The sequence below is a fragment of the Natator depressus genome, chromosome 6 (genome assembly GCF_965152275.1).
Source record: "Natator depressus isolate rNatDep1 chromosome 6, rNatDep2.hap1, whole genome shotgun sequence".
NCBI lineage: Eukaryota > Metazoa > Chordata > Testudines > Cheloniidae > Natator > Natator depressus.
Window position 1 is genome coordinate 35,682,872 of NC_134239.1, and position 27,009 is coordinate 35,709,880.

Here is a 27,009-nt window from a genome sequence, read left to right on the forward strand (position 1 = left end):
AGTACTTTTTCACATAATGCACAGTTAACCTTTGGAACTTGTTTCCAGAGGATGCTGTGAAGGCCAAAACTATAAAAGCACTCAACAAAGAATTAGATAAGTTCCTGGAGGATAGGTCCATCAATGCTATAAGCCAAGATGGTCAGGGACGCAATCCAATACTCGAGGTGTCCATAAACCTCTGACTGCCAATAGCTGGGACTGGATGACAAGGGATTTGAAACTGCCCTGTTCTGACCTCTGTTGGAAGACAGGATACTGGGCTAGATGGACCATTGATCTGACCTAGTGTGGCCACTCTACTATTCGAGACAGTAAAAAACATCCCAGGCTGGAGAATGTCTGGAATCTCCCTGCTCTGTCAGTTCGGATTTCTGAATGTGGTCAGCATTAAATATTTTTAGAAAGCACATAGATGCCAGGTTACCAGACATATTTCTGGTACTGCAAAAGGGTGTTCATCAGTGCAGAGGTACTGGACATGCTAGGTAAGTGATACTGAACCAAAACTTTTTTGACCAAATTAAGAAAAAAAAAATCTCATTTGTCAAGGACTTGAGTTCCAGGTTTCTTTTATTTTTCATTCCAGGGAAAAGACTTCTCTCCCCAAGTTTACAGCCTCCATAGTGAAAGTTCCATGTGATGATTTTACTCTGCAAAGAATGGCTGAATGGAGTCTCTTTTTGAGCTCCAGCATACTTTCTCCCATCTCAGCCAGGTGGGTCACTGCAAAGCAACATGATGTGCTCTATACTTGCTTGGAGAGCAGTGACTGAGCATGGGAATCAAATTATATTCTTGCCCCTTCAGTTACCAGACTTAATTACTATCTACCTCACTCTAATCCCCTGGGTTTCTTTTTCCTTTCCTTTCTTTACTTATTCTGTCTACCCATCTCTCAAATCTCTGCTCCCTCACTTCATCACACACACTCAATTGCACAATCTTCCTTCCATCCCATCTTGCGTGCGCGCGCGCGCACGCACACACACACACACTCCCCATCTCACTTGGGGATGAGTCACTTAAGTCATTCACAATACTGGCCCCACTTCCTAAAATTAACAGTATAAACAGATGTCAGTCAATTAGAGTGTCTCAAACACCATGCTATTTCCCACGGGCTTTGTTTCCCCAGGATCCATCATGTCAGTGTGCCTGTGAAAGAGATCACCGTCCCTAATTTAGGTGGTAAAAGAGTTTATTCTATATCTCTTTAAGTTTCATTTCCTCAATTCACTGACATGTACCACTTATTAGTCCATCAGGCACAGATCTTCAATCACAACGGTAGAAGCTCAAACCAAGCAAAGCTATTGTTCTCAGACATGATAAATAATCTTGCTTCCTGAGGCTAATCAAGTTCTGAAAACAAAGATAATTTAGAAATTCACGTGGCTGAGTGATTACATTCTATCTGCCCAAACAATATAATACTGTAAGCAAATTTTGCCCAATGTATCTACTGAGCAAAATTTGGAAGAGAAGTTACACCAGGCTGTAACAATGAGATTATAATCTCCATTCTCATGAGATAAACCAATGTGTCACCACAGTAATTCTGCTGCAATTGCTAGATCCAGTATCACAGGGTAGCTGGGCAAGGGAAACAAGTAAACAACACACAACAACAAAACACATTTCCTGCAGAAAATCATACTATCCATGCTAAATGACAATTTGAGCTTTTGAACCTCTGGGGTCCCCGGAATTCCTTTTCCCCTGAACAAACCATTAGAGGATTATAATCTGTTGTAGAAAAGTTTTGCACAGATGTACTGAACATTCTATAGCTCTCTGTGCCATAGTAATTTCCTAATCAGCTGAGCGGACAAAGGGCCATAGTAATCTCATGGTCATATTCTATGTTGCCACTGCAAAGACTGTTGGACAGGACAGAGGAAATAAAGTCCACGGCCATCAAATCCTGTGAATACTCGGGATCTATTGAGAAAGGAAGTTCTGACCTTATGGAGGGTCTTCCTCTACTATTCAGGTATTTATATGGGCCCTGTTACTTTGGAATCAGAGCACCTCCTTCATGAATCTCTCTTCAACAAAGACAGCCTGGACCTGTGCTGCCATTGTCCAGCTGCTCAGAAAGTGCTGTGCGTTCAATATCTGGAAAAAAAAATCATACTCTTTTAAGGTGTCACAAGTGGGGCAACCAAAAACTGAGATACTGTAACTAGTTACTTTTGAAAATTTAGGCCAAAGTTCTCACTCATTGACGTCAATGGGAGCTTTGCTTGAGTAAGAGCTTTGGCCCATTGGTTTTAAAACTGAAACAAGCCTAGGCTATTAGGCAGCAGTGATTTTATGATGCCAGTTGTGATACTACATTGGCAAACATCTGGAATTTATTCTCCTTTTCTGCAAAACAATTTTAATGAAAAATTGTCAGATTTTCTGAAGATGCAAATTATTTTCCACACTTTTTCCAAGTACTCTTGTTTCCATATTAAAATAAATACTTTGCACTTCTAGAGAGTCTGTCCCCCCCCAAGGATCTCAAGCTATTTTTTCAGGGTACAGCCCAATATCTGTAACGAGGCACTGAAGCACAGAAAGGCTGAGGGAAAGAATCCTCAGTTCCAACGTGTGGTTCAGGACCTTTACCATGTGGAAAGTGGAGTAATGGACACACAATGAGGAGTTAGTTTGGTAGGAAAATTTACTGTTCATACCCACGTCTGCCCCTGCTGTTGTGGTGCAGACAGACACTCCATGGCATGCAGGGTGCACAGAGCCCCAGGCATAGGATGTCTACTGTCTGGCCCACTAGCATAAGCAGATATAAACGTAGCATTTCTGATGTGATGTTAGGTGGGTGAACAAACAAGTATTTGCCCCAAGAACTTAATTTGTATATACATTCCTTTGAGAGGCTCCCAAATAGGAGTTGTGAGTGAATATCTGAAGGCAGAATTTGGCCCTATGTTAGTAACTGGTTTAATCAGAATTATTGGTTACATTGAACAATGCTCTCATGAAAGCTTTTTCCTTTTTTGGCTTTACTGTTAAACAGTTTTAGGAATAGTCCTGTCTAATAAAAATTTTGCTGGGAAATAGTTTCAACTTTTGACTTTACAAATCATAATTGTATTTACAGGTTCATCATAAATGACAACTAAAATAGGTTCACTCTACCTTTTACGATTATTCCCATGTTCTGTTTTATAGGCATGCCTTTTCTTATTTAAAAGATTTTCTTCTGATCCTTGTCTTTGATGGAAGAGTGTGTTACAAAATGTTTGCTGGCATCTTTCTTGAGTCCAAATACATTCTAAATTCTAAGCTTCTGTGATTCAAAACACAATATTTGATCATAAAAAGCTTTGGAATTAAGATTATTTCATGTCATTTTGTAAATGCTTTTTTAAAATCAAGATTAAAACCATAATGAAAAATATATCCACTACCATTTACTAAAGTAGAAACAAAATTCAATTTGAGTCCATAACTTGAAGTTCCTGAAGTGAAGAACAGTGACTCTTTCAAGGTGATAAAGAAAAGGAACAACAATGTGTTTGTGCCCTTGTTTATTTTTTTATTTATTTTTATTTTATTTTGCTTCTTTATGATGTATAAAAAAGGCAGAAGAGGACTTGAAAAATATTAAGGTATTTATTATTTTTGTTGTCTTTAATTTCAGAAATTCAGTTCTTGTCAATCCCTTTCCCCACCCCTGGAAAACTCTAAATTTACCATACCATTCCTTTGTATTGGTATAACTGCTTCAATGCCATGGGGGATTGCACCAATTTAAATTATTTTCTCTACCAATTTAGTTAAATTGGTGCAAGCCCCATTATGGTCAACATAAGAAATAGTATTATGATGACACTAGAGATACCACCATGCCAGTGAAACCTGATAAACTGAGAAGGGAAATTATTTTGATTTAGAACTCCTTAAAACATTTGGGTTTTGTTTGGTTTTACCACCTATTTATCTCAAAACATCAGATTAAACAATTGGCAGAAAAGCTGTCTTTGTTAAAATGTTCTGCCCTCCTTAACCCATTCATTTATGGATGGATAAAGCTCCTAATACTCATCTGAGACTTCTCACTAATGTTGCTAGGAAAACCAGGGAGCACCACAATTTACATTCCCAATATTTCCAAGGGAAAGGAGAAGCAGAAAAAAAGCCCTCTTTTTTCTTGTTGTAAGTCATCTTTAAAAAAAAAAAAAGGTGTTTACTGTAAGCTATCATCATAAACTATATACCTATCAGCTATTAAGTAAATAACAGTTGGTAAAATCCTGAAAACCTTACTGAGTGAAAACTTTCACTACGTGAGAGTTTGATTGAACAAACTGAGTTGGGACATCTCCCAACACCAGTTTTAGTTTATTGTTCCTTTCTTTCAAAGATCTCAAAGCACTTTGCAAATGTTAAACATTGAAACCACCCATATTACATATTATCGCTGTTTTTCAGATGGCAAATTGAGGCACAAAGAAATAAAGGCCTACATTTTCAAAAGTGGTCTCTGATTTTGGAAATGTCAAACACCTAGCAACTGATTTTGAGAGATAGGGAGCAACTACAACTCCAGAAAAAAACTCCAGTCACTGGGAACTGCGAATGCTCACTTAGAACTTTTGAAAGTCATGTCCTAGTGAATTAAGTTGAGCAACCAAAAACTAAGTTACCCCAAATCAGTAGAAACGTCAGGAAAAAAACAGGCATAAATTGACTTGCGTTAGGTCACTGTTAATTAGTGCTGAGGGGAAGATAAAAACCAGATCCCATTTTTCTCATCCCTTTGCTCCACCCATTAGACAACCTTCCTCCCAATCTTCTCTTTTCTTTTTGACTTTTTTCCCCAAAGGATCAACTGGAATGAATTGGAATTTCAGCCGAACAATTACAGTCTAATAAAGTTATAAGCAACCAAAAATTAGGTCTTATAAAGGGAAGTGTAGGGCAACCTTAATAGGTGGTCCTACCAACCCTACCCATAATATATAAAAACACCTCTTTTTATCCCATCTGATTATAATTGCCACACATGACAGAGTAGCTAGATCTCCATGCACGAAAGACATTTATTAATTGTGTTGGGGAAAAAATCTCAAACACATTCAACACAATTTTTTTTAAAAAAGGTTTCCTAAATAGAACAATGTTTGTTTTAGTTGCCATGGCATTTAATGGCAACATGCAAATTCATTTTAAAGAGTTTTTGGCTCTAGTGTGTTTTCTGTTTTTCTCTTGAACAGAAAAGCTTACTTTATAATATAAAAAGGATAAAGTAACTTACTGAATATACTATGTTTTTTTATTGCAGGAAATATTTTAATTTAAAAGCTAGCTCTGACTATAAAGTTTCCTCCAAATTCTTTGTAGTCAATTAATTCAAAGAAAAATTACTTCAAACCTCGATTAGAGAAGCCAGAGACATATTGGGTTAATAAACAAAAGACTGGGACACTAAAATTCTTACCATATCAAGTCAGTTTTGCATTTGCTAAATCTGAGTAGCACTGCATTCTTCCATTGCCAGCACTGAGAACAAGAGTACTTTGTATTCTAGGTGTGCATGGCAACACTTTTGTGTTGAGATGAGCCAAAAAAGAAGTAGCAATTAAGAAGCTCATTTTAAATTACAACTGACAACTTTAATGGAAAAGTGTGCTGTACGGTCTCATGAATATTCAAAGACAATACACACCTTTGCATAACGTAACTGGTTTAAGTATTAAGGATTACATTTTCGCCTTCATTTTTGCAACAGGGAGGCATCAAGAATTTGAGTGAAAGAATCCTAAACAATCTCACTGGGATGACTTTAGAGCAAGGGTGGGCAAATTAAGGCCCGTGGGCCACATCCAACCTGCCAGCCGATTTAACCCAGCCCTCAAGCTCCCACTGGGGAGCGGAATCTGGGGTCTCCCAGCCAATGGGAGCTGCAGGGGCGGCGCCTGGGAACTGGGCAATGTGTAGAGCCCCCTGCCTGCCTCTAAATGTAGGAGCCAGAGCGGGAACATGCCGCTGCTTCCTGGAGCTGCTTCAGGTAAGCACCACCTGGAGCCTGCACCCCTGACCCCCTCTTGTGCCCAACCCCCTGCCCCAGCCCTGATTCCCCTCCCGCCCTCTGAACCCCTTGATCCCAACCTGGAGCTCCCTCCTGAACCCCAAACCCTCATCCCCAGCCCCACCCCAGAGCCTGCACCCCCAGCCAGAACCCTCATACCCCCCCCACCCGTGCCCCTGCCTCTGTCCTGATCCGCCTCCCGCAAGTTTGCCGACCCCTGCTTTAGAGGGCCAAAGTCATCCCTCATTTATACTCACACAGCCTCACCAAACCAAATTCACCAAAGGCATCAGCTGTTGCAAAACTATTTGTAGTCAATACAGTTGTGTACACTCACACCAGCAGCAACTTTGTCTCCGTTACTTCAGTGAGGCTACATGGATGTAACTGAGGGCAGAATTTGGTTCATAAGGTTTTAATATTTCTTAGGTAGCGAATGGAAGGTTTGTATTTTCAAAGTGGTAGTGAAGGTGTTATGCAAAGGTGTTGTCACAAATTGTTGAATTGTCTTTATAAATGTCTGTGCAATGCTTTTAAAATTCAGCCATTATCATAAATATTTCAGAGCACAAATGCCACAGGAAACACTAGAATTGTGTGTTGTAGGGCCTGGGGAGAACAGTTCAGTGCTAATATGTTCAGAGTTTGGCTGTTTTCTCCACTGTGCTCAATCTACAACTATTCTGGGAGGGTTTGAAATAGCTGACCCATTAAAGAATTTCAGAATATGGAAAAATATTAGTTACAACATATAATTTAAACTATTTAAAAAAAAACAAAAAACCTTTTGCTACCACGGATTTAAGACTCTTGATAGGATACTTGTTTCAAGTAGAAATGGTCCTTGCAAGCACTTAGGGTTAAATTTATCATACTCACTCACTCTTTCAGGCAGAACATTTAGCAGCTATTTATTTAATGAGACAGGACAGATTGGTAATCATACAATGATTTTGTTCAGTTGCACTAGAAAAATGGCATCTGGCTGCTTCCTGGCAAATTCTCAACACAATCCTGCATTCCTCACGTACCTCAGTCTCAGTAGGTATTTGACTGCAAATCAGCAGACATTTTCAATGCAGAAGAAGTGCAGAATTAATTAATATTACGGGACAAATTAATAGGAGCTGTACTTGGACAACTAATGGCAGAATTTGGCTCTGGACCACTAGTTACTTGAGTCAAAGTCTTCCTCACCCGGCCCAATTAAATTAACTAGTTCCTTACCACATCTAGCTCAGACTTCAAGGGCCAAATTCTGTCCTTTAATGAATATAAGCCAGTCCCACTGGCTGCAACAGAAGCCATTCATGTGAGTGCATCTGAAAGCTGCAACTGTCTTCAAATAATTTTGTTTTACTAGTGCTCCATAATAATCTATCACAGTTGTCGTCTTAGCAACAGATTTGTCCATCCTATAATTAATTTACTTACAGTAAGTAAAAAAAACAACAGCTCCTCTACCTTTTTATAAGAGAGAAGCTACTTTATAACTGCTAACAAATAGCCTATATGCTTAAGAAAACAAAAAGAAGATGTTAAAACTCCAGCTGACGCCACTGGGTGTTGTTTGTACAATAATTTTAGGATCAGACCCCAAATGAAACATTGCCATAGCCCAGCCCAAGAAATGAGCAAAAGTAAGGTTGAAAAGCAATAAAAATATAAAATAAACTGATACTTCCATTACCTAACAGTGGAGTCTGAAGTCTGGAACTGTCATGATCAGGATAATGCCCAGTATTGTAGGTGAAGAAGGGATAATGAAATGACAATGGGCTTTTGGACTGAACACAGTCAGCAGGACCCTCCTGTTATAAGAGAAAAAAAAATCTTAATAGTAAACCTGAAGGTTTTTCAAAAAGTAGGATTTGGAGGCTCTCAAAATGATCAAGCAACATCCATCACTCTCTCCAAAAGTAAGATAATAATATGTATTGTACGTATTTAAAAACATACTGAAAAAGATCATGCTCTATGCAGTGTGGTTGTAGCCATGGCAGCCCCAGAATATTAGAAAGGCAAGGCGGGTGAGGTAATATCTTTTATTGGACCAACTTCTGTTGGTGAGAGAGAGAGAAGCTTTTGAGCCACCCAGAGCTCAAAAAGAAAAGGAGGACTTGTGGCACCTTAGAGACTAACAAATTTATTTGAGCATAAGCTTTCGTGAGCTACAGCTCACTTCATCGGATGCATTCAGTGGAAAATACAGTGGGGAGATTTATATACATAGAGAACATGAAACCATACACACTGTAACGAGAGTGATCACTTAAGGTGAGCTATTACCAGCAGGAGAGCGGGGATGGGGAGGGGGTGCGGGGAAGGGGGGGAACCTTTTGTAGTGATAATCAAGGTGGGCCATTTCCAGCGGTTGACAAGAATGTCTGAGGAACAGTGCGGGGGGTGGGGGGGCGGGAAATAAACATGGGGAAATAGTTTTACTTTATGTAATGACCCATCCACTCCCAGTCTTTTTTCAAGCCTAAGTTAATTGTATCCAGTTTGCAAATTAATTCCAATTCAGCAGTCTCTCGTTGGAGTCTGTTTTTGAAGTTTTTTTGTTGAAGAATTGCAACTTTTAGGTCTGTAATCGAGTGACCAAAGAGATTGAAGTGTTCTCCGACTGGTTTTTGAATGTTATAATTCTTGACGTCTGATTTGTGTCCATTTATTTTTTTACAGAGAAACTGTCCAGTTTGACCAATGTACATGGCAGAGGGGCATTGCTGGCACATGATGGCATATATCACATCGGTAGATAAATGGACACTGTTCCTCAGAAGTTCTTGTCAACTGCTGGAAATGGCCCACCTTGATTATCACTACAAAAGGTTTCCAACCCCCCCCCTTTCTTATCACCATTATTATAACTTGCCTAGGGTGAACTCACTAGAAAGTTATCAGTGGAAACTTTCATAACCCAGGTATTTCTCACACATTTCCAGGGAGTTTACATTGCTTTTCAAAAGAGAACAAAATTGGAAACTAATGTATAAAGCAAATCGGGAACCGAACATAATGAATGTTTCTACATTAGAAAAAATAAGTGTAGGGAAGAAGAAATGCATGGCTAATTCTTATGGAAAGCATAAGATCAAGACATAAGCAAAACTAGATATTCGTAACCACTGTGTAGAGGTTTTTCAGGATTTTTTTTTTAAGTCATATTTACAAAGTACCCTTCTTAGGCCTGGTCTACACTACAAAGTTAGGTTGACGTAAGCCACCTTGCATCAACATAGATGTGCACGTGCCTACACCTAAAATTGTTTCCCACTGGTGTAAGCACCCCGTTGCAGCAAGGCAGCAACATCAACTCCGTGAATGGCAACACTATATGAGTGTACAGACTGCATTACTCATGTCAACCCTAACAGTCCTCCAGCAGCTGTCCCACAATGCCCGACACTGACTGCTCTGGTCACATTTGCGAATTCCAATTCCCAGGGTCATGGAGACTGGAACCCCATGGATTTTTAAAATATCTTTTCCTGATTGCACAGCTTGGTGAGCACACCTAGCAGCTCTCCACTGTTGTGTGCAACTGCCCAACCAATCTTGCTGGCAACATGCTTCAGACACACTCTGGCGTGGAGTAGACAGGAGATCTTAGATCTCCTAGGCATGTGGGGAGAAGAGGCTGTGCAGGCACAGCTATAGATCAGCTGCAGAAACGTGGACATTTATGAGCAGATTGCACAGAGGAAGCGAGAGAAGAGGTATGACAGGAATCAGCAGCAGTGCCACATGAAAGTGAAAGAATTGTGGCAGGCCTACCAGAAGGCCACAGAAGTCAACAGTCGATGTGGTGCCAAGCCACAGACTTGCCGCTTTTACAAAAAGAGCAGCATGCCCTACTTTGCAGAGACACCACCCCCACCCCACATACCCCGGGTACACTGCTTTTCACTCCCCTGTTGCATTAGGCAGGGGACGCGGAACAGATTGTTTATGTACAAAGGGACATCCCTTTGAGGTACTCTGCAATCCTTTCCTGAAGGTTTCTATTGATGGCAGCCTTATTTCTTCCTACGTGGTAGGACACTTTCCCATGGCAGCCCGTGATGATTTCAGCAGGCACCAGTGCAGTAAACAGAGTGGTGGCATATGGACCAGGTGGCTTTGGAACACCAGCAGCAGCTGTGCGCTGTGTCTGTGTTACCATCAGGAGCGAGATATCAGCTAAAATCACCAATGCTCATGGAAAATGGTGCCGATCTTCAGTGCCATGGCCCTATATTCACAGTTTTACGCAACTGAGCGATTCCCTCCTCATTTTCCTCATTTCTGGTGGGTTGTATTCACTGTGGCTGGTGCTGAGAGTGGTGCCGTGCACTAGCACTCTGAAGCAGGTGTCAGTAGTCATGTCTTGTTTAAAACTTCAGGGGGGCAAGAAAAGGGAGTTCTGAACCTTAAAAAGAAAAAGGAGTGCTTGTTGCACCTTAGAGACTAACCAATTTTTTGAGCATAAGCTTTCGTGAGCTACAGCTCACTTCATCAGATGCATCTGATAAAGTGAGCTGTAGCTCACGAAAGCTTATGCTCAAATAAATTGGTTAGTCTCTAAGGTGCCACAAGTACTCCTTTTCTTTTGCGAATACAGACTAACACGGCTGCTACTCTGAAACCTGAACCTTAATGTTTGCTTTCTGTTATGACTATACTGACAATGGTACCTCTGTGTATTCTATCTGTAGCTACTGCTGTTGCAGCTTTGAGGGGTTCCCCCTCCAAACATGTGGAAGTCAGATAAGGAGAAAAAAAGAAGAGGACTCGGGATGACATGTTCCATGAGATCCTGCAAACCAATGCTGCATCAGACTGCAAGCAGAGGGCCTGGAGGGTGAATATTTCCAACTGTTTGGAGAGGGAAAGAGCTGACAGGAAAAAGCCTCAGGAGTCCCAGCAGGAAAAGGAGAGGGAGATGCCCCAGGACAAAATGGGGCTTCTCCAGCAACAAACACAGATCCTGTAGATTCTTGGGGACCTACAGGTTCAACAATTCCTAGCCTTCCTTTGCAATCATGGAGAACTCCAGTATAGCACCTCCCCACACCCCGCCTCAATATTCCACATGGCACCAGGGACCGCTGCACTACTCCTGCCACTTCACAGCAGGAGACATTAAGGACAATCACAGCTTCAGATACAGTGACCTGAGGAAGCCACAGTTACTGTGTGTGTAGCCAAAGTGGACATGTTAAGTTCTGTTCCATTAATTTATTAGAGGTTTTTTTATGTATTTGCTTTTAAATTACACAGATATTTTGGACTGGTCTTGTTATTCAAAATTCTATTCATCTTTATTAGTTCCCAGCATACACTGCAGAATGCCTAGAGGTACTGAAAGCACCCACTTGTTATTGTACAGTGTGACAGAATTCAAAAGGGTCAGTGACAGTGTAATCATCATCATCAATGTACAACAAGCATCACACAATTAATAGGCACATTGACAGTGTTATATTCATAGATGTACAGCAAGCCCCATGCAGTTCCTAACAGACCTCAAAAGTGCATGGCCAGGGAGAGCACAGTCCAGCACAATGCACTACTGTGGCTCACTGTTAAAGGGACTTTCAAGGCATCCCTCAGCTGTATAGCTCCACACTGAGCTCTTCTAATAGCCCTTACGTCTGGTTGTTCAAACTTGGCAGACAGCTGCTTCATGACTGCCCTCCACGCCGGCAGTAACATTTCCCAAGTTGTCTCACCAATATTATACAGGACACGGCAGGCAGCTATAACCATTGGGATATTTTTCACACTGAGATCCAATCGTCTGAGTAAACACCATAGTCTCTTCAGTATACCAATAACACATTGAACTGTCATTCTGCCACCTGCTATGCTGGTAGTTGAATCTTTCCTTGGTGCTGTCAAGGGGGCTGGTCTACAGCTTGATGAGCCAGGGGAGCAAGAGGTAGGCTTGGATCCCCCAGGATCACCACTGGCATTTCAACATTGCCAATGGTAATCCACTGGTTGGGAAAGAAAGTCTCTGCTTGTAACTTTCTGAACAGTCCTGTGTTCTTAAATATGCACGCGTCATATACCTTCCCTGACCAGCCAAGATTGATGTTAGTGAACCATCCCCAGTGATCTACAAATGCTTGCATAACAACAATAGAAAAGTAGCCCTATCTGCTGATGTACTCTGGGGCACAGTGGGCTGCTACGAAAATAGGGATATGCGTGCCATCTATTGCTCCACTGCAGTTCTGGATCCCCACTGCTGCAAATCCATCCACTATGTCCTGCCCATTGCCAAGAGCCATAATCCTGCACAGCAGAAGACTATCAATGGCTCTGCACACTGTAGGGTGATCAGATAGCAAGTGTAAAAAATCAGGATGGGGGTGGGGAGGTAATACGGGCGTATATAAGAAAAAGCCCTCAAAATTGGGACTGTCCCTATAAAAATCGGGATATCTGGTCACCCTAGCACACTTGCATGACAACAGCCCTCACAGTGGATTTTCCAGTTCCAAAATGATTAGCCATGGACTGTTAGCAAGCCAGCACTGCAAGTTTACACAGTGTGATTGCCACTTGCTTCTCCATGGTCACTGCAGCTCTCATTCTGGTGTCCCGAGGCTGGAGGGTGGGGGTGAGCTCAGCACATAGATCCAGGAACATGGCCTTTTGCATTTGAACGTTCTGCAGTCACTGCTCGTCATCCCAACCCCATATTACATTACAGTGCTTGTTTCTCAGGCCCAACCAGTCAGTGCTTGTTTCTCAGGCCCAGAAGCGGCGCTCCACTATCGTTAGCTGCTCTGTGAATGCCACCAACAACCTTGAATTGGTTTTTGCTATGTCCCACAGCAATTGGTCCTCCATGAATTTGTCATGTTCCCCGCCAATGAGGTTCTTCTTGCTGCTCTGCAAATACCAAAAGGATTGCACGCCCCGTGCTTGCAATGCTTGTGACAATAACGCAGAGCTGTGCACATTCCAAGCTTCTGTCAGAGATTGTGGACAGCGAGGAGGGCCATGCAGGTTCATGGGTTTTTTTTGTTTTGTTGGTTTTTTTTTTTTAAAAAGGTGTGAAAATTATGGGATATGAATGACATTACTGGATGGAGAAGTTGTATGATGGGAACTTGAGTCCTAGCTCCCAGTCACCCTTGCGTGATTCGTTTCTGTTCCACCTTGTATTGTCAAAAGTTGGCAAAAGATAATGAACTGGATGGAGGTGAGTTGCACACTGGGATAACTTCCCACAGTGCACCACAACGTTTATTGAAAAAAGCACTCCTGGTGAGTGCGTGCAGCACTGACGCAAAAAGCCAAATATACATGTGTATGAGTGATATACTAACCGTGGCAGCTGTTATGCCGATGTAACTTGTGTCAGCCAAAGTTTGTAGCATAGACATGGCCTTAACTTAATTCAAACCACTAGTTTCAAACCACTTTCCCCATTCTCTGCTCTCTTCAGTTTGCTTCCTCCATGAACCACACACTGGATCAGCATCTAGTTGCATGCTAAGAAATCCAGGTTGATGAGTGCCATTTATTAAACATGGAAGAGATACATGCTAAATCTAAAGGCCAGTCTGAGGGGATGTGTAAGCTGGCCAGCTTCCCCTATGGTTGGATACTGGAGAACACCAAAGGAAAATTTTAAAGATTTATCACAAATTGATTATTATGAGGGGCATCAAATTCTAGCTCATCCAAGAGTTCTGTTTGATCAAAATCCAGCCCTGTTATCCAATATTTAAAAATAAGGCTATTTGCATGATAGTGGTCAAGTCCTGCAAAACAAAAGAACTTCAGGTTCAGAAGGAAAGTAATCAAGAAATCCATGCAAAGTGTAAAGAAGATTAATTTTGTTTTCATGCCCACATAACTTGGCCCACATCATGTAGTAATGAACTTACATGTTAATTTCTCAATGTAATCATTTCCCTGCCATTACTGGGGCCCAGGCACCGGGCCTCCTCAGTCCATCCTAGTCTGTCCCTGCAAAAGATAATTGTCTAGTCTCCTGTGGGCTGTAATACTTTGGCCTAATTTCAGTTGTTGGGTTTAGCATGAAGGTTCTGGGAGCTGTTGGTGGCCTGCAATATGCAGAACATCAAATTAGATATCTGGTGGTCCCTTCTGGCCTTAAACTCTATGACTCTGCAGGTAGCCAACAAATACTAGGGAAGTTCACAGTTCACTACATAACAGACTGAGTACTTAATTATACTAATTACAGAGTATAGAGTATCTCTAAATTACAGACATAAGTAATGGGTGCCATGAGTACCTACTTTTTATCCATATAATTTTAAAACTCCCATTTTGAGAAAATATATACACATTAGGTGGGTTCAGGCTTGCCTTATATCAATTTCGCTAAGTGCTCCAAATGTACATATATAGATTTGTTACAGTTCCTACTAGATACCAAATGCGTTGTAATAATTGGGTCCTAATGGTGAGCTCAACTGTAAAAAGTGGAAGTTCGTAAGATATCACAATAACCTCTAAGAGCAAATGTTGATGGGAAAAGGCTCAAAAAGTGGGACAGAAAGGCTGATTAGTCTAATCAAAAAGGCCTAATGATATAATTCAAGGACTGTGTTAAGATCACTCTTGGTAAACAACAAAAGCATGAAACCAGAATACAAGAAACTAAAATTGGTGTGTTGGAAATCAGGCCTCATTGGTGGACAAAATAATGAGGGGATGGGTTATTCCACCCACCACTCCCTTTTCAGGTCCTTATTTAAAAAAAAAAAAAAAAAAAAAACAACTTTGGGGAGGAAATCTGGCTACTGAGCAAACATCACCATCATGGCTGCCATGCCACCCCTCCCCTCAGTCTCCTGGGATCCCAGACCTTCTTCTTCCTAATCCTAAGAGATGTCTTGATCAGACTGGGCCAGAGAGAGGGACCATCACCACCTCTACCAGCTCTGGATGAATCCCAGCCACCACCTGGGATATGACACACACTCACTCACTCACACTCACACCCTCTTCTTTGTGTGTTCTTTTCCTTCCCCACCTTATTTCTTCTCTCATATCACACTCTCCTTTTATATCTGTCTAGTAAGAATCTGGCCTAGTCAACTAAGGGTATGTCTAACCTGGCAGAGCTACAGCACCGCTCAGAGAGCACTGAAGGGAAACCGTGTTGTGTGTTCACACTGTCAGCTGCCTGCACAATAGTATGTTCACACTTGCGGCACTTGCAGCGGTATTCAGAGCAGTGCACTCTGGGCAGCTATCCCACAGAGCATCTCTTCCTCTTCTGCCGCTATGAGTTGTGGGAAGGCGGAGGGGGTTGCAGGGCATTCTGGGTCCTGTCCCAAAGCCCTGTGATGCATTGCTTCGCATCCCAGCAATCCCTGTGCTTCTGTCCGCTTTTGGCGCCATCTTTCAACCGTTTGTGTATTGAGTGCTGTGCCTCTTAGGTCTGCAGGAATGGATCCCACACTGTTGACCAATATGCTGCTTGCTCTCACCAACATGTCACGAGTGGCAGTTATTCCTTAAACTACAAAGGCAAGAGGAGTGCGACGTTGATCTCGCCACGCATAGTAGCTACAACGCAAGATTGCTTGTGGCATTCACGGAGGTGCTGACCACAGTGGAACGCCAATTTCTGGGCTTGGGAAACAAGCACTGAGTGGTGGGATCACATCATCATGCACGTCTGGGATGACGAGCAGTGGCTGCAGAACTTTTGGATGAAGAAAGCCACATTCATGGGACCGTGCGATGAGTTCACCCCAGCCCTGCGACGCAAAGACACGAGAATGAGAGCTGCCCTGTCATTGGAGAAGCACGTGGCAATTGCACTGTGGAAGCTGGCTACTCCAGACTGCTCCTGATTAGTCACTAACCAGTTTGGAGTGGGAGTTGACCATTGGGCTCGTGTTGACGGAAGTGTGCAGGGCCATTAATTGCATCCTGCTCCGAAAGGCTATAACTCTGAGCAACGGGCATGACATTGTGGATGGCTTTGCACAAAGCTAGGCTTCCCTAACTGCAGAGCGGGGATAGATGGCACGCATATTCCAATTTTGGCACCAGACCACCTAGCCACCAGTACATTCATCGGAAAGGGTATTTCTCAATGATTCTCCAGGCGCTTGTGGATCACCGTGGGCATTTCACGGACATTAACACAGGCTGGTCCGGAAAGGTACATGATGCATGCATCTTTTAGAACACTGGCCTGTTCGGGAAGCTGCAAGCAGGGACTTTCTTCCCAGAGCAGAAGATCACTGTAGGGGAAGTGGAGATGCCCATTGTGATCCTGGGAGGCCCCGCCTACCCCTTAATGCTAGGTTTATGAAGCCGTACATGGGGCACCTTGACAGCAGCAAGGAGCAGTTCAACCACAGGCTGAGCAACTGCAGAATGGCTGTTGAGTGTGCTTTTGCCCATTTAAAGGCACATTGGCACTGCCTATATGGAGGCTGGACCTGGCCGATGACAATATTCCTATGCTTATAGTCGCGCGCTGTACGCTCCGTAATATTGTGAAGGGACGGGTGAAATCTTCACTCAGGGCTGGACCACTGTGGCTCAGTGTCCGGAGGCTTAATTTGAACAGCCAGAGACCAGGGCTATTAGAGGGGCACAGCATGGAGCCATAAGGACCAGGGATGCCTTGAGGCAGCAATTTGAAGCTGAAAGCCACTAAAGTTTGTTGTTATGCTCGGGAGTGCAGTGCTTGTAATGCTAGGAGGTGATTGTGACTGGTGCAGATGATGCACCATGAAGGTGTAAGAAAATTGCCTGTTGCTTTGCAGGGCTCTGTTTGCTTTCAATTAATGGAATAAAGATTGCTTTCAAACCAACACAATTCTTTTATTAAAAAACAACAACTGAAGGAGAGAGACAAACAAACAAAAAAATACATCAGCACTGAGGGGGATGGGAGAAGGGAAAAGGTGGGGTCCCGGGACGGTTAAAGATTTGTGTATGTCCAGGTATCATATCCAACCTTCTCCTTTTGGAGTACAGTGCAGCGGGTACCCAAGCCTGCTTTCTGCAACCCTCCTGCCCACAACTTGCTTCAGCAATTCCCAAAAATCAAAGCCACTTACCAGGGGCCTTCTCTCCTGTTTGCACTTTGCCAAGATCTGACATCTGTGACTGGCTAGCCTCCTCCAGGGTAGAAAAGAGCTCCGGGCTTCATGTATCTCTGACCTCCGAGTCGTTCTCGGCCTCTGGGTCCCCTCACTCCCCCAAGATTTCCTCCTCCTGGCTCGGTCCACTCTTGACTGGCACGCAAGCCACCAAAGTATCCACAGTGGCCTTCGCAGTGGAGGTGGGGTCATCGCTGAGTATTGCGTCCAGCTCTTTGTAGAGCTGGCACCTCTTTGTAGAGCTGGCAGCTCGTGAGCACAAAACCGGAGCAGCTGTTTGCCTCCCGCGCTTTTGGTAGGTGTTCCGCAGCTCCTTCACTTTGACCCTGCACTGAAGTGTGTCCCGGTCATGGCCCCTTTTTGTTATGCATCGTGAAATCTGTCCTTTGGTATTGTAATTCCTACGGCTGGAGTGCAACTTGGACTGGACAGCTTCCTTTCCCCAAATGCTGATGAGGGCCAGCAGCTTGGCACTGCTCCAAGCAGGGGATCGCCTGGTATGTGGAGCAGGCATGGTCACCTAGAAAGATGCGATGAGACCACTGCAAGCGTCACCGAGCAAACAGGAAGGGGACTTTCAAAATGTATGGGGTGGGGATGACTGTTGGTCACTTGACATCAGGGCAGTAGAGTTCAAACCGATGAAAAGAGAGGTGAGAACAGGCATTGTGGTACACCTCCTGGAGGCCAATCACAGCGCTGTAATTGACCAGGGTGTCTACACTGGCACCGCGGCACCGTACCCCGAGCACAGAAAACTCTATGCCTCTCGTTGGGGTGGTTTTTGTTTTTGTTTTTTAAAAACAGTGCTGTAACTGTGCAGTTTCTGCGCACAAAGTGGCTTGGCAGTGTGTACACCTCGGGAGTTACAGCGCAGAAAGCTGCTTTACTGCACAGAAACTTGCCAGTGTAGGCAAGGCCTAAGACTGTATATTTTGCAATACTGCTGTAAGCCTGTGACCAGAGAAGCAGTTAATTGCAATACCCTAACCAGCCTGACGCTGGTACAAGTTTGCCAGGTCTTGGCACGGCTGATAAGACTGTGTGCTGTGCCTGTGTTTTTCGAGCAGTGGGAGGAATGGACTTTAACAACAACTCCAGCCCATTTGAACTAGCTTCTTTTCTCCCCACAAAAAGGACAATTACCATCTTTAACATCACCTAAAAGAGAGTGTCAAATAAGGGGGTTTTCCTTCTAAAAACTCTCTCCAGCTAAAGGGAAGGGGAGCAAGGGGCGATGCTAAAATGAAATCCTTACTTAATACATTTCAAATGCTTTAACTGTTTTTCCTTCTTTTCTGTATCTTTAATACAAGGTTAAAAGGATTTTTAATGGTGTGTTTGCCACAGTGCTAAGCAAGGTAAGGTCTTCATGGACCAAACACGGAACCTTGTTTAACGCTGGACAGTTAAGGTCACGATTCTTTGGACCCATATATTCTATCTAAATAAATACAACAGATCTGTGTTTGCCCATAAGCCAGAGAATACCGTAGCACCTACAAGATCAATTTTATCAGGAGTTCAATCAGTAGATTGAACCTTGAATAGAAGTATTTTTGTTCAGTACTTGGCAACTTTAAGAACTCAGATTGACAACTCTGATGCATTCTTATTACCATATCTCTCAACTGTACTTCATCAAAAGGTACCTTACTCAAATTTATCTTTGTCCTTTAATGTATCTGTGTGCTGCAGACTTTGGACACCACACTTTAGCTAAACAGCACATATTGGGACATAATCTGATTCTCTGGAGTGGTCTTTGAAGAATCATCATTAGTGGTCAAGTAAGAGACACAATGGAGGGTGATGACAGTCACTACACACTTATCCAGTACTTTGCATACTGCTCCCAGATAGATAAAGCTTGTCCTGACTTTCTCTGACTTACTTTCATCTAATATGTTGCTCAATGGAAGAAACAACAGGAGCAAGTCCTACAGAGCTGACAATTCTACATCAAGCATTTCATCACAGTTCCCAGTATAACTCTTAGGATTTGCATGTTTAATTCCTCATGCATCATGAAAATTCCTCCTAATTCTCCCATGAGAAATAGGATTTACTGCCCTTCTCAGAAGCAGCTGGAAGATCAGCCCACCCAAACCCACAGACCTTGAGGCATTCACAACTTTCACCCACTTCCCTCCCTCCCACCTTTTGATAGCATGGTTACAGAGTTTGGGGCAGACAGGGAACCCACACAGGTTACTGTAAAAATGTATGCAATGACTTGCAATATTTTGTTCCATGGGGTAGGGGGAATTGTGGAGAACGGCTGACATCTCCATCCCTTCCCTATCAATACAAATCCCGAAAAAGGGTTTCCATTAAATCAGGAAAGAGGAGAATGCTACATTCCCTTCCATATGTCCTCTCCAGCTAGGGTCTGTGGGTTTAGGCTGCCTTTTGCTTACCAGAGAGGAGCATAGGGCACCTGAAACTATATAAGGGAGCTCTGTCCTAATACATTGACTGCCTTCATCTCCTAGGTCCAACAAGTTTCCTGTCCCAGAAAGGACTGGCAATGAGCTGTGTCAATTCTTACATCATTTTGAGAATTTTATTGCCATAGCAACTGTGTGTAGGCATTTAAACACAGCAACAGACTTTTTATAGAACTTTCTTGGTTGTCAAAGTCGCATATTCTTTTATTTTCTTAGCAGATGCTCACAGATAAATATAAAAAGATGATAGTACAGTATCTAACCTACAGGGGAGAAAAAACCTCTTGTAACTGCATGAAATATTTGTGTAACCTTTGAAGCATATAAACTGGCAGTGCACATTGTGAATTTCTGTACATTTTTATGGATCATTGGAGCAGAAGTTAAAAGTCAGGGTAGATGAGTACTGTATCTATAGCTAATAGTTACAGTAACAAGATATGGTTAATAAAAGCAAAAGTTATTAAGCTTAAAGGTCCAGCTATAACGAATTTTAGAAAGAGGAAGGAAATTCTATCAATTCTGACATTTAGTTTTGAAACGGTAGGAGTGTCTTCCTCTTTCGTAAGAGAAGGGGTACTACTTTAATATCTTTTGGGGTAGGTGGGTGCGGAAGTGGCTGTACCCTCCCTTCTCAGTGGCAATGAAAATTCATTGGAGCAGACCCTTAGCTGATGTCAATTGGCATAGCTCTACTGATTTCAATGGAGCTACACTGATTTACAAGATTTTCCCTACTGTATCTTAAGGACCAAACTGCATCTCATCATTTACCCTTCTACAATAAAAAAATGTTAATCATCTTTGGTATGGTATTTTTCTTTCTGGTTCTCAGACACTGTCATTTTTGCTACTAGTCAGTGAAAAAAATACTGCAGTTTAATATAATGCAACTTCTGAACCCATTCCAACACAGGGAAATATCATGACGCATAATTACAGATTTCCTGAGAAATCCTGTGGTGTTATTCATCTTTCTGTTATGATTTTATGTCAGCCTTGTATAGACTAGGGTCGTTGATGTTTGCCATTTTACTGACAAACACCATACTAGATCCATTAAACAGGAAATGTAAAAGGCTTTTAAAAAAAGTCAAATTCAACAGGAAATGTCAAAAGCATCTTACAAATGCAAGGTTTTTAATATTTCAGCAAGTCCTTCCCATCAGTGTACAATATTTGAATTTCAGAAAAAAACATTTTAGTGCAATGCTGTATTCAAAAAGTTCCCAACAGTTCACAAAAGTTTAGCACAGAGGTGTGATATGTACAACTCACATAATACATCCCATTATGTCCACGGTAAGTCTTCCCACCACACAATGATTACTCTTTTGTTGCCATGCTTACTTAGTACTGCTGGAAAGAGGTACAATATCAGTGGTCTGTGACTGAGACAATACAAGTTCCAAAACTCCCAGCATGCCATGCTGAGTGTACCCTATATCCAAGGATTAGCATTTGACAAATCAAAACATGCAACTATTTCATTTTCCTCATTCTGCTTTATTGACCACTGTTATTTTAAAACTTAAATCTACCTCCATCTAAAACAGCAGGAAAAACAATTATGACAACTATCATTCCAGAGAGCATGATCTGCAGGGAGTTTGTTAAAATGTAATCACCATTCAGAAGTGTCAAGATGATGGGCACTAGTAGAGCTACTATGTGGGGAAGCTTCCTATAAGAACAGTATTTATCCCAGTGCAGAGGATCAGCACAAGAAAGGCCTTATGCCCCAATTAAAACCATAACATGGGGCCTAAACATTGTATAGACCTTGTGCAGGCCTTTTGCAGTAATATAATATTCACTATCTATACTTCTTGCCACTAGATTTAGCTGCAACCAGCCACATCATGCCATTTTCATGAGTCCTGAAGTTAACTACATTCATTCACCCTTGAAAAAGAAAAATAAGAGCAGTACAGTGGCTAAAATGTCTTCAGCTCTTGTCAAATAAGTCAAGGCCGTGTGTGTATTTTTATACTTCATGAAAATATTTCCCTTCCCCCTCCACAAATTCTTCTTTGAGTTATGGTTGAACATTTTATTTTTAATTTCTGTGTACAGCAGTTAGGGCACAGTTCACCATTACTGAACATGCTGCTAAATTTCCCAAACAGGAAATGTTAATAATTTATGTCTCTCATTTTATGCTACCCTGCTGAGTACACTCCACTGTCCCAGTTAGCCTGTATCACAAGTCAAAAGAAACTGCTAGAACACTCAGAAAAGGGAACCAGTTTGCTTTTTCATTGCAGGGTTTGTTTTTTAAGATTTGAAACAGATGCCACTCTACACACCCTGCTATTCATTGGTGCAAGGGTACAAAGCAAGATGGGTGAAAAATCTCTTTGTTCTTGGCCAAATTCACAGATTTCAGACTCTTATTTCCTCTGTACTGTCATAACCTTCCTTTGTGGTATTCACTAAGGGCTTGCTGCTGCTCCATTGAAGACAACAGCAGTTTTGCTGCTGAATTCAGTACAGGATTGGAGACACAGACTCCCATGTATAATGTCAGCATTGCAGAACACTTTGCATCATTACATAAGCCCTAACAACTTTATTTTTATGACAAGCCCCAACCCAAAGCATACACTCTTGTCCTCCTAGACACAGGAGTACAAAACACACTGCAAGTACAAAACACATATTTCAGTCTGCAAGCTTTGCAACCAATGAAACTAACTACATGAATTCTCCAAGAAAGACAGCCTCTTTATGGCTGGATATGTAACTACTCAAGACTCCTATTAACTGAAGAAGAACAGCAAGGATCTGGCCGAACAGACTCCATTGGATGTTATGACACAAGGATAACAGTCAAAAACCATATTCCCTCTTCACTTGCAGGAGGAGTATTTTGTATGCATGTAATTTGGATGAATATGTCATGTAATGTGGTTCTACCATGTAACTTTCTGCACTGACAAGCCACAACAGGACATACATTTGTATGTTACTGGTGAACTGAGAGGTATAAAATCTTTGGACCTTGTGCCTACAGTCCCCCCCGAGAAATGCACAAATAGCCCACTAACACATATACTGGCATGCTTTATTCATCTTATTACATTTCAATTTTTATTTCTTTAAATAAAATGTTAATCTTTTTGGGGGGGTCGGGAGTTATAAAATATATCATTCTACAATGGACAGACTTCACAGGAGAAGGGTAAGATAAATCAGTAGAGAAAGAACCCTGGCTGCCTCACTCTACTGCAGGAAGAGATTTTATCTATTTGTGGGCCTGGATTAACCAAAACCAAATCCTGTCAGACCTCTGCCCCCCCACTTATATCCTTTCCCTGACAGACACTTATTCCCACCTGAACTGGATTGTCCTCTTCTCTTCACATCTCAAGATCCTCCTCCCTTCTGCCACAGAAATGAACCCTGCTCCTCAGGAGCAGGCTGTCGAATGGAAGCAACTCAGGCAATATTTCAAAGCTTTGCATTCATCATTATAGTTCCCCTTAATTTATCAAATGCATATGTGCATAATTAATATAATTAACAGACACTATCACTGGTTCCTGGACCTCTCTCCACTCATAAACCCCCATCACTGATACCTAGCTTCCAAACAGTCTCTCTCAGACCCACTTCCACAAGGCAGCAGGTGTGAAGGCACCAGCAGGAGATCCTTATTCCCAATCCCCATAGAGGGCCTGAAGGTCAGGACAGGGGAAGGAAGCTGCGAGATTCCTCTTTCTTTCTGTCCCACAAATCTAAGGAAGAGGCAGCCAGCCCACCAGGTGGCTAGTCTCTCTCTCTCCCCCTCAAAAAGGCTATGGATGTACTTTCCTTTGCCTGGAACTGCAGCAGGTTCTCTTTCTTACTCACATGCCTGAAACCAGGAGTGGGCAGAGAGCAGTGATGAAAAGTGGTTGCAGCCTTTGACTATCTGAACCAACTGATCAGGGCCCAACTTGCTCTGCTTTTCTAAGCACTCTGATACTATAATGGTGGGCAGCATATAAGTTCCTAGACAGATGTACAAGACAGGTAGATGGAATGAAGTTTTAGTGGACAGGCAGAGTAAGCTATAGTCTTATACTGTATTTTCTCACTCAGCCCCTGCTCTCTGTCAGCAGCTGCTGCGTTAGCAGAGACACCGTCTCTGGGATTCTGGGGGTAAAGGGGTACCACACAACCTTCATACGTAAAGGACATGACCCTGGAAAGTACATGCTACCAGCTCTTTGGACCAATTTTCTCCACCAGCTCCCTAATTCCCATTTCCACTAGCTGCCAGCTGGTTCAGGTGTTCTGCAGTATTAGCTGAAAACTGACTAATATTAGCAGGTTGGCAAGAGGCAGAGAGTCCAGTAGCCCCAACCCTTGGCACCAGTTGCCTCCTGCAGTGACAGCACACTGGATCACTTTCTCTCCCCAACCCCCTCAAATCCGTTGGATCAATGGATCCAGCCACTGAGTAGCCATTGGTCCCCACTCTGCTTGGTGCCTGGATCCATGGACTGTGACTTAGGCTATCACTGACCCCTCCTAAAAAAATAAATAAATTTTTAAAATGGACAAAATGAAAGCTAATGAGAGATATAGATGCATGCAGACACCACAGAGTTCTAGGAAGTTTCCTAGAAGGGATATTATCAGTGCCTATAAGTTAGCGCTAAAAGCGATTAAATAAAGTGGTAAGTTTAGCTACTATATCACAGTCCCCAATTAAAAACAATTATTGTGAATACAGATCCATAGCTTTATGTATCAGTGCATGAGAGCTACCTGTATTTTTTATACTAAGTATGATTGTTTTTAATTATAGAGTTATAACAACTACAACTCTGGGCATTACATTATATATTCTTTCTTTCTTGATTTACAGTGTATCTAATAACACAACAATTGACAAGTTGCTATGAAATGCGATATTAACAAAAGATACCTCTGCCCTAGGGGCAAGCATGAGAAGATGTTTAAACTGAAAGGTGGAAGTTAGTCCAGTCTACATATGAAGTTATAAATAAAATATGCAATGATCCAAATTTCTTCTATGTATGATCAACAACTGTGAATCATCATGCACACTGAAAGGACATAGATAATGCTACAAGTGAAGATACATGCAAGTCCAATAGATCAGAATAAGGCCCTTCGATACTGGAATATTTTGAAAATTGGAGTTCCCTAAAGTACGTCATTTACTTTTTCTAATGTATTGGATTGTTTCTTACTTTGTGTCACTCACAATATTCAGCTGCATTTTGCAGGCTGTATTTTGTCATTTCCATTCATCTAGGTGGCCTAATTATAAAACCTAATAAATGTATTAATTTACATTTCCAGGAGATTTATTATTAGGGTACTAATAGATGCAAGGTCAACATTATCAATGATTTAAAAAATAGCCACTAATGAAAGACTCAAATTTCAGAGAAAAATAGAAGTGAAGTAAATCATAATGTTTGTAACTGGATCTGAATGTTAAAGCAATTAAGAAATGTTTGCCAGATTCTCTTGAAACTAGATGTAGTGAGCTTTCACTTACAGTATACACAACACCTACCAATGTCAAACATAAATGAGGTAACTATTTGCAGGAACTCTGTCTTTATCCAAAACAAAAATGCTTCTTCTAAACAGCATGAAGCATAAACTAATGTAGGTGTCTATTCTCTCCATATGTACTCAGTTGCACAGGAATTTTTCACCAGTGGTAACCAGGCAATTTTTTAAAAGCTTGAAATCTAACTCACTAATGAACATTATTAACATGATTGCTGGCCTCAACTTTCATGACCTTGATCTGAATTCTCATTTACATATTATTCCAACATATTACGTTTACATATTTCTATCTGAAAAAATGCTTAACATGCATATTTTTAATCACAACAACAAAAAGTATTTTTAAAATTTTAATTTACCACGGAAATGTAACTATCAATAGCTTCAGCACAAACTGAAATTTGAAATATAGAAACCTCAAATATTGTTTTTTTAAAAATATTTACTTAGAATTTTAATGTACTTTAATTTGCTGAGTGGGGGAGGCTATTTTTAATAGCTATTGAAGAATTACAACAGCTAAGTTAGTTGTAACTTATCAGCATTCATTAACCCTTACTGGCATTAAAAGCAAACATGTACTAAGTAAAGAAATGGTTCCAGAAAAGTCTTGTAAAAGACAGGTTCCAGAGACAAGTAGGTAATCCATCAAAATGAGCAACTCTGGTGCATACACTGTTAAAAGAGTGCATGCAAGGAAGAAGACCATACAACTGTGTGCTAAATATAATGAGCTCATTTTAAACATATTTGTCTATAAACATTTCAGGGTACTAACTAATTATCTCAGACAGCACAATACAGTTACCGACGATTCTGAATCAGGGTTGCATTTTATTACTGATTACCTACCTTTCTTTAGCAAACTTCTATCTAACCAGCAAAGACTTTTCTTTACCAAAAGACTTTTCTGTTCCCAAAACAGTATGCAAGAAGAACGGGTCTTGCTACACCCATTTTTTTTTTTTTAGACAGTCAATTTAATGGGGAAAAAAAATCTATCCAAGTTAAGTATCACAACAATGAGGTACTGTACCTTTAAGGAGGAAAAATGGTTCCGTTCTGGTTCACAGATGAAGGAGACAGCTTATTCTTGGTTACATAGATTACTTACCTAAAACTGAGTTATTCCTCTTTTTCCCCTCAGGCGAGCCTCTCTCTCACTCTTGGGAGCTTTTACCATTTAAGGTCAATGTTACATCTGGCTCTATTAACTAAGCTGAAGCAGTTTCTAACTCAGAGACCCAAGACAGTCAGCAGACTAACATTAGAAGAGAGTTTCAATTTAAAGTAACTCTTCAGAAAGCCCCTTTCTTCTGACTCCGAGAGAGTGGTAGAATAAAAGGCTTTCCCGATTCTGGCTTAAGCCTCTGAGAGCAAAAAGACGCAGATACCCCATTAGCATTCTCTGAGTTCACTGCATGTGAGGATCTACTTACTCATTTCTGAATAACTGATTAAAATGGGCAAGTGGGAAGAACAGAAGAAATACGATTTTCATCGTAATGTGTTAACCCTTACTATGAAATTGTACAGAAATAAACGTAATTATTTGGAGAAGTTTTTCCTTTGGTTGGTCAGAGGCAGCCTAAATTAAATGACCCCTCAAAAGGCATGTGAACTTGTAAAGAACATTGGCCTCTTTCCAATATTGGGCCCTATTCTCCTCTCACAGAGTATGAGTAACTCCCATTAAAGTCAAGGGGGATTGCTCACATCCTGCAGGGGGAGAATTCTGCCATTACAAGATAATAAATAGTTTCTTCTCATATATAATATATAAACATTGAAAAGAATTAAGATTTAAAAATCCTAACACTGTGATCGCCCACAGCTTTTCCTCCAACTGTTGAGTTCCTAATTTTTA

The 27,009-nt window shown here is 41.6% G+C and overlaps 1 protein-coding gene and 1 long non-coding RNA gene across 6 annotated transcripts in view; one reads left to right on the top strand and one right to left on the bottom strand.

Annotated features, from left to right (window-relative positions):
- The window catches only part of IRAG1 (inositol 1,4,5-triphosphate receptor associated 1), a 136,424-nt gene extending 109,850 nt beyond the window's left edge, over positions 1–26,574 (bottom strand). For 2 of the 5 annotated variants that reach the window (XM_074955055.1, XM_074955053.1), the window contains exon 1: positions 26,257–26,571. The gene's annotated coding sequence lies outside the window, so the exon portion shown is untranslated. Of the gene's footprint in view, positions 1–1,967; positions 2,122–3,150; positions 3,302–7,736; positions 7,858–26,256 lie in introns of all 5 variants that reach the window. The other 3 variants (XM_074955051.1, XM_074955050.1, XM_074955052.1) reach the window with 3 other exon arrangements.
- LOC141988923 (uncharacterized) lies at positions 668–11,130 on the top strand. The gene is made up of 3 exons (XR_012639867.1): positions 668–718; positions 8,732–8,880; positions 10,747–11,130. It is a non-coding gene; the product is annotated as an uncharacterized LOC141988923 (long non-coding RNA).
- Positions 26,575–27,009: the final 435 nt, after the last annotated feature.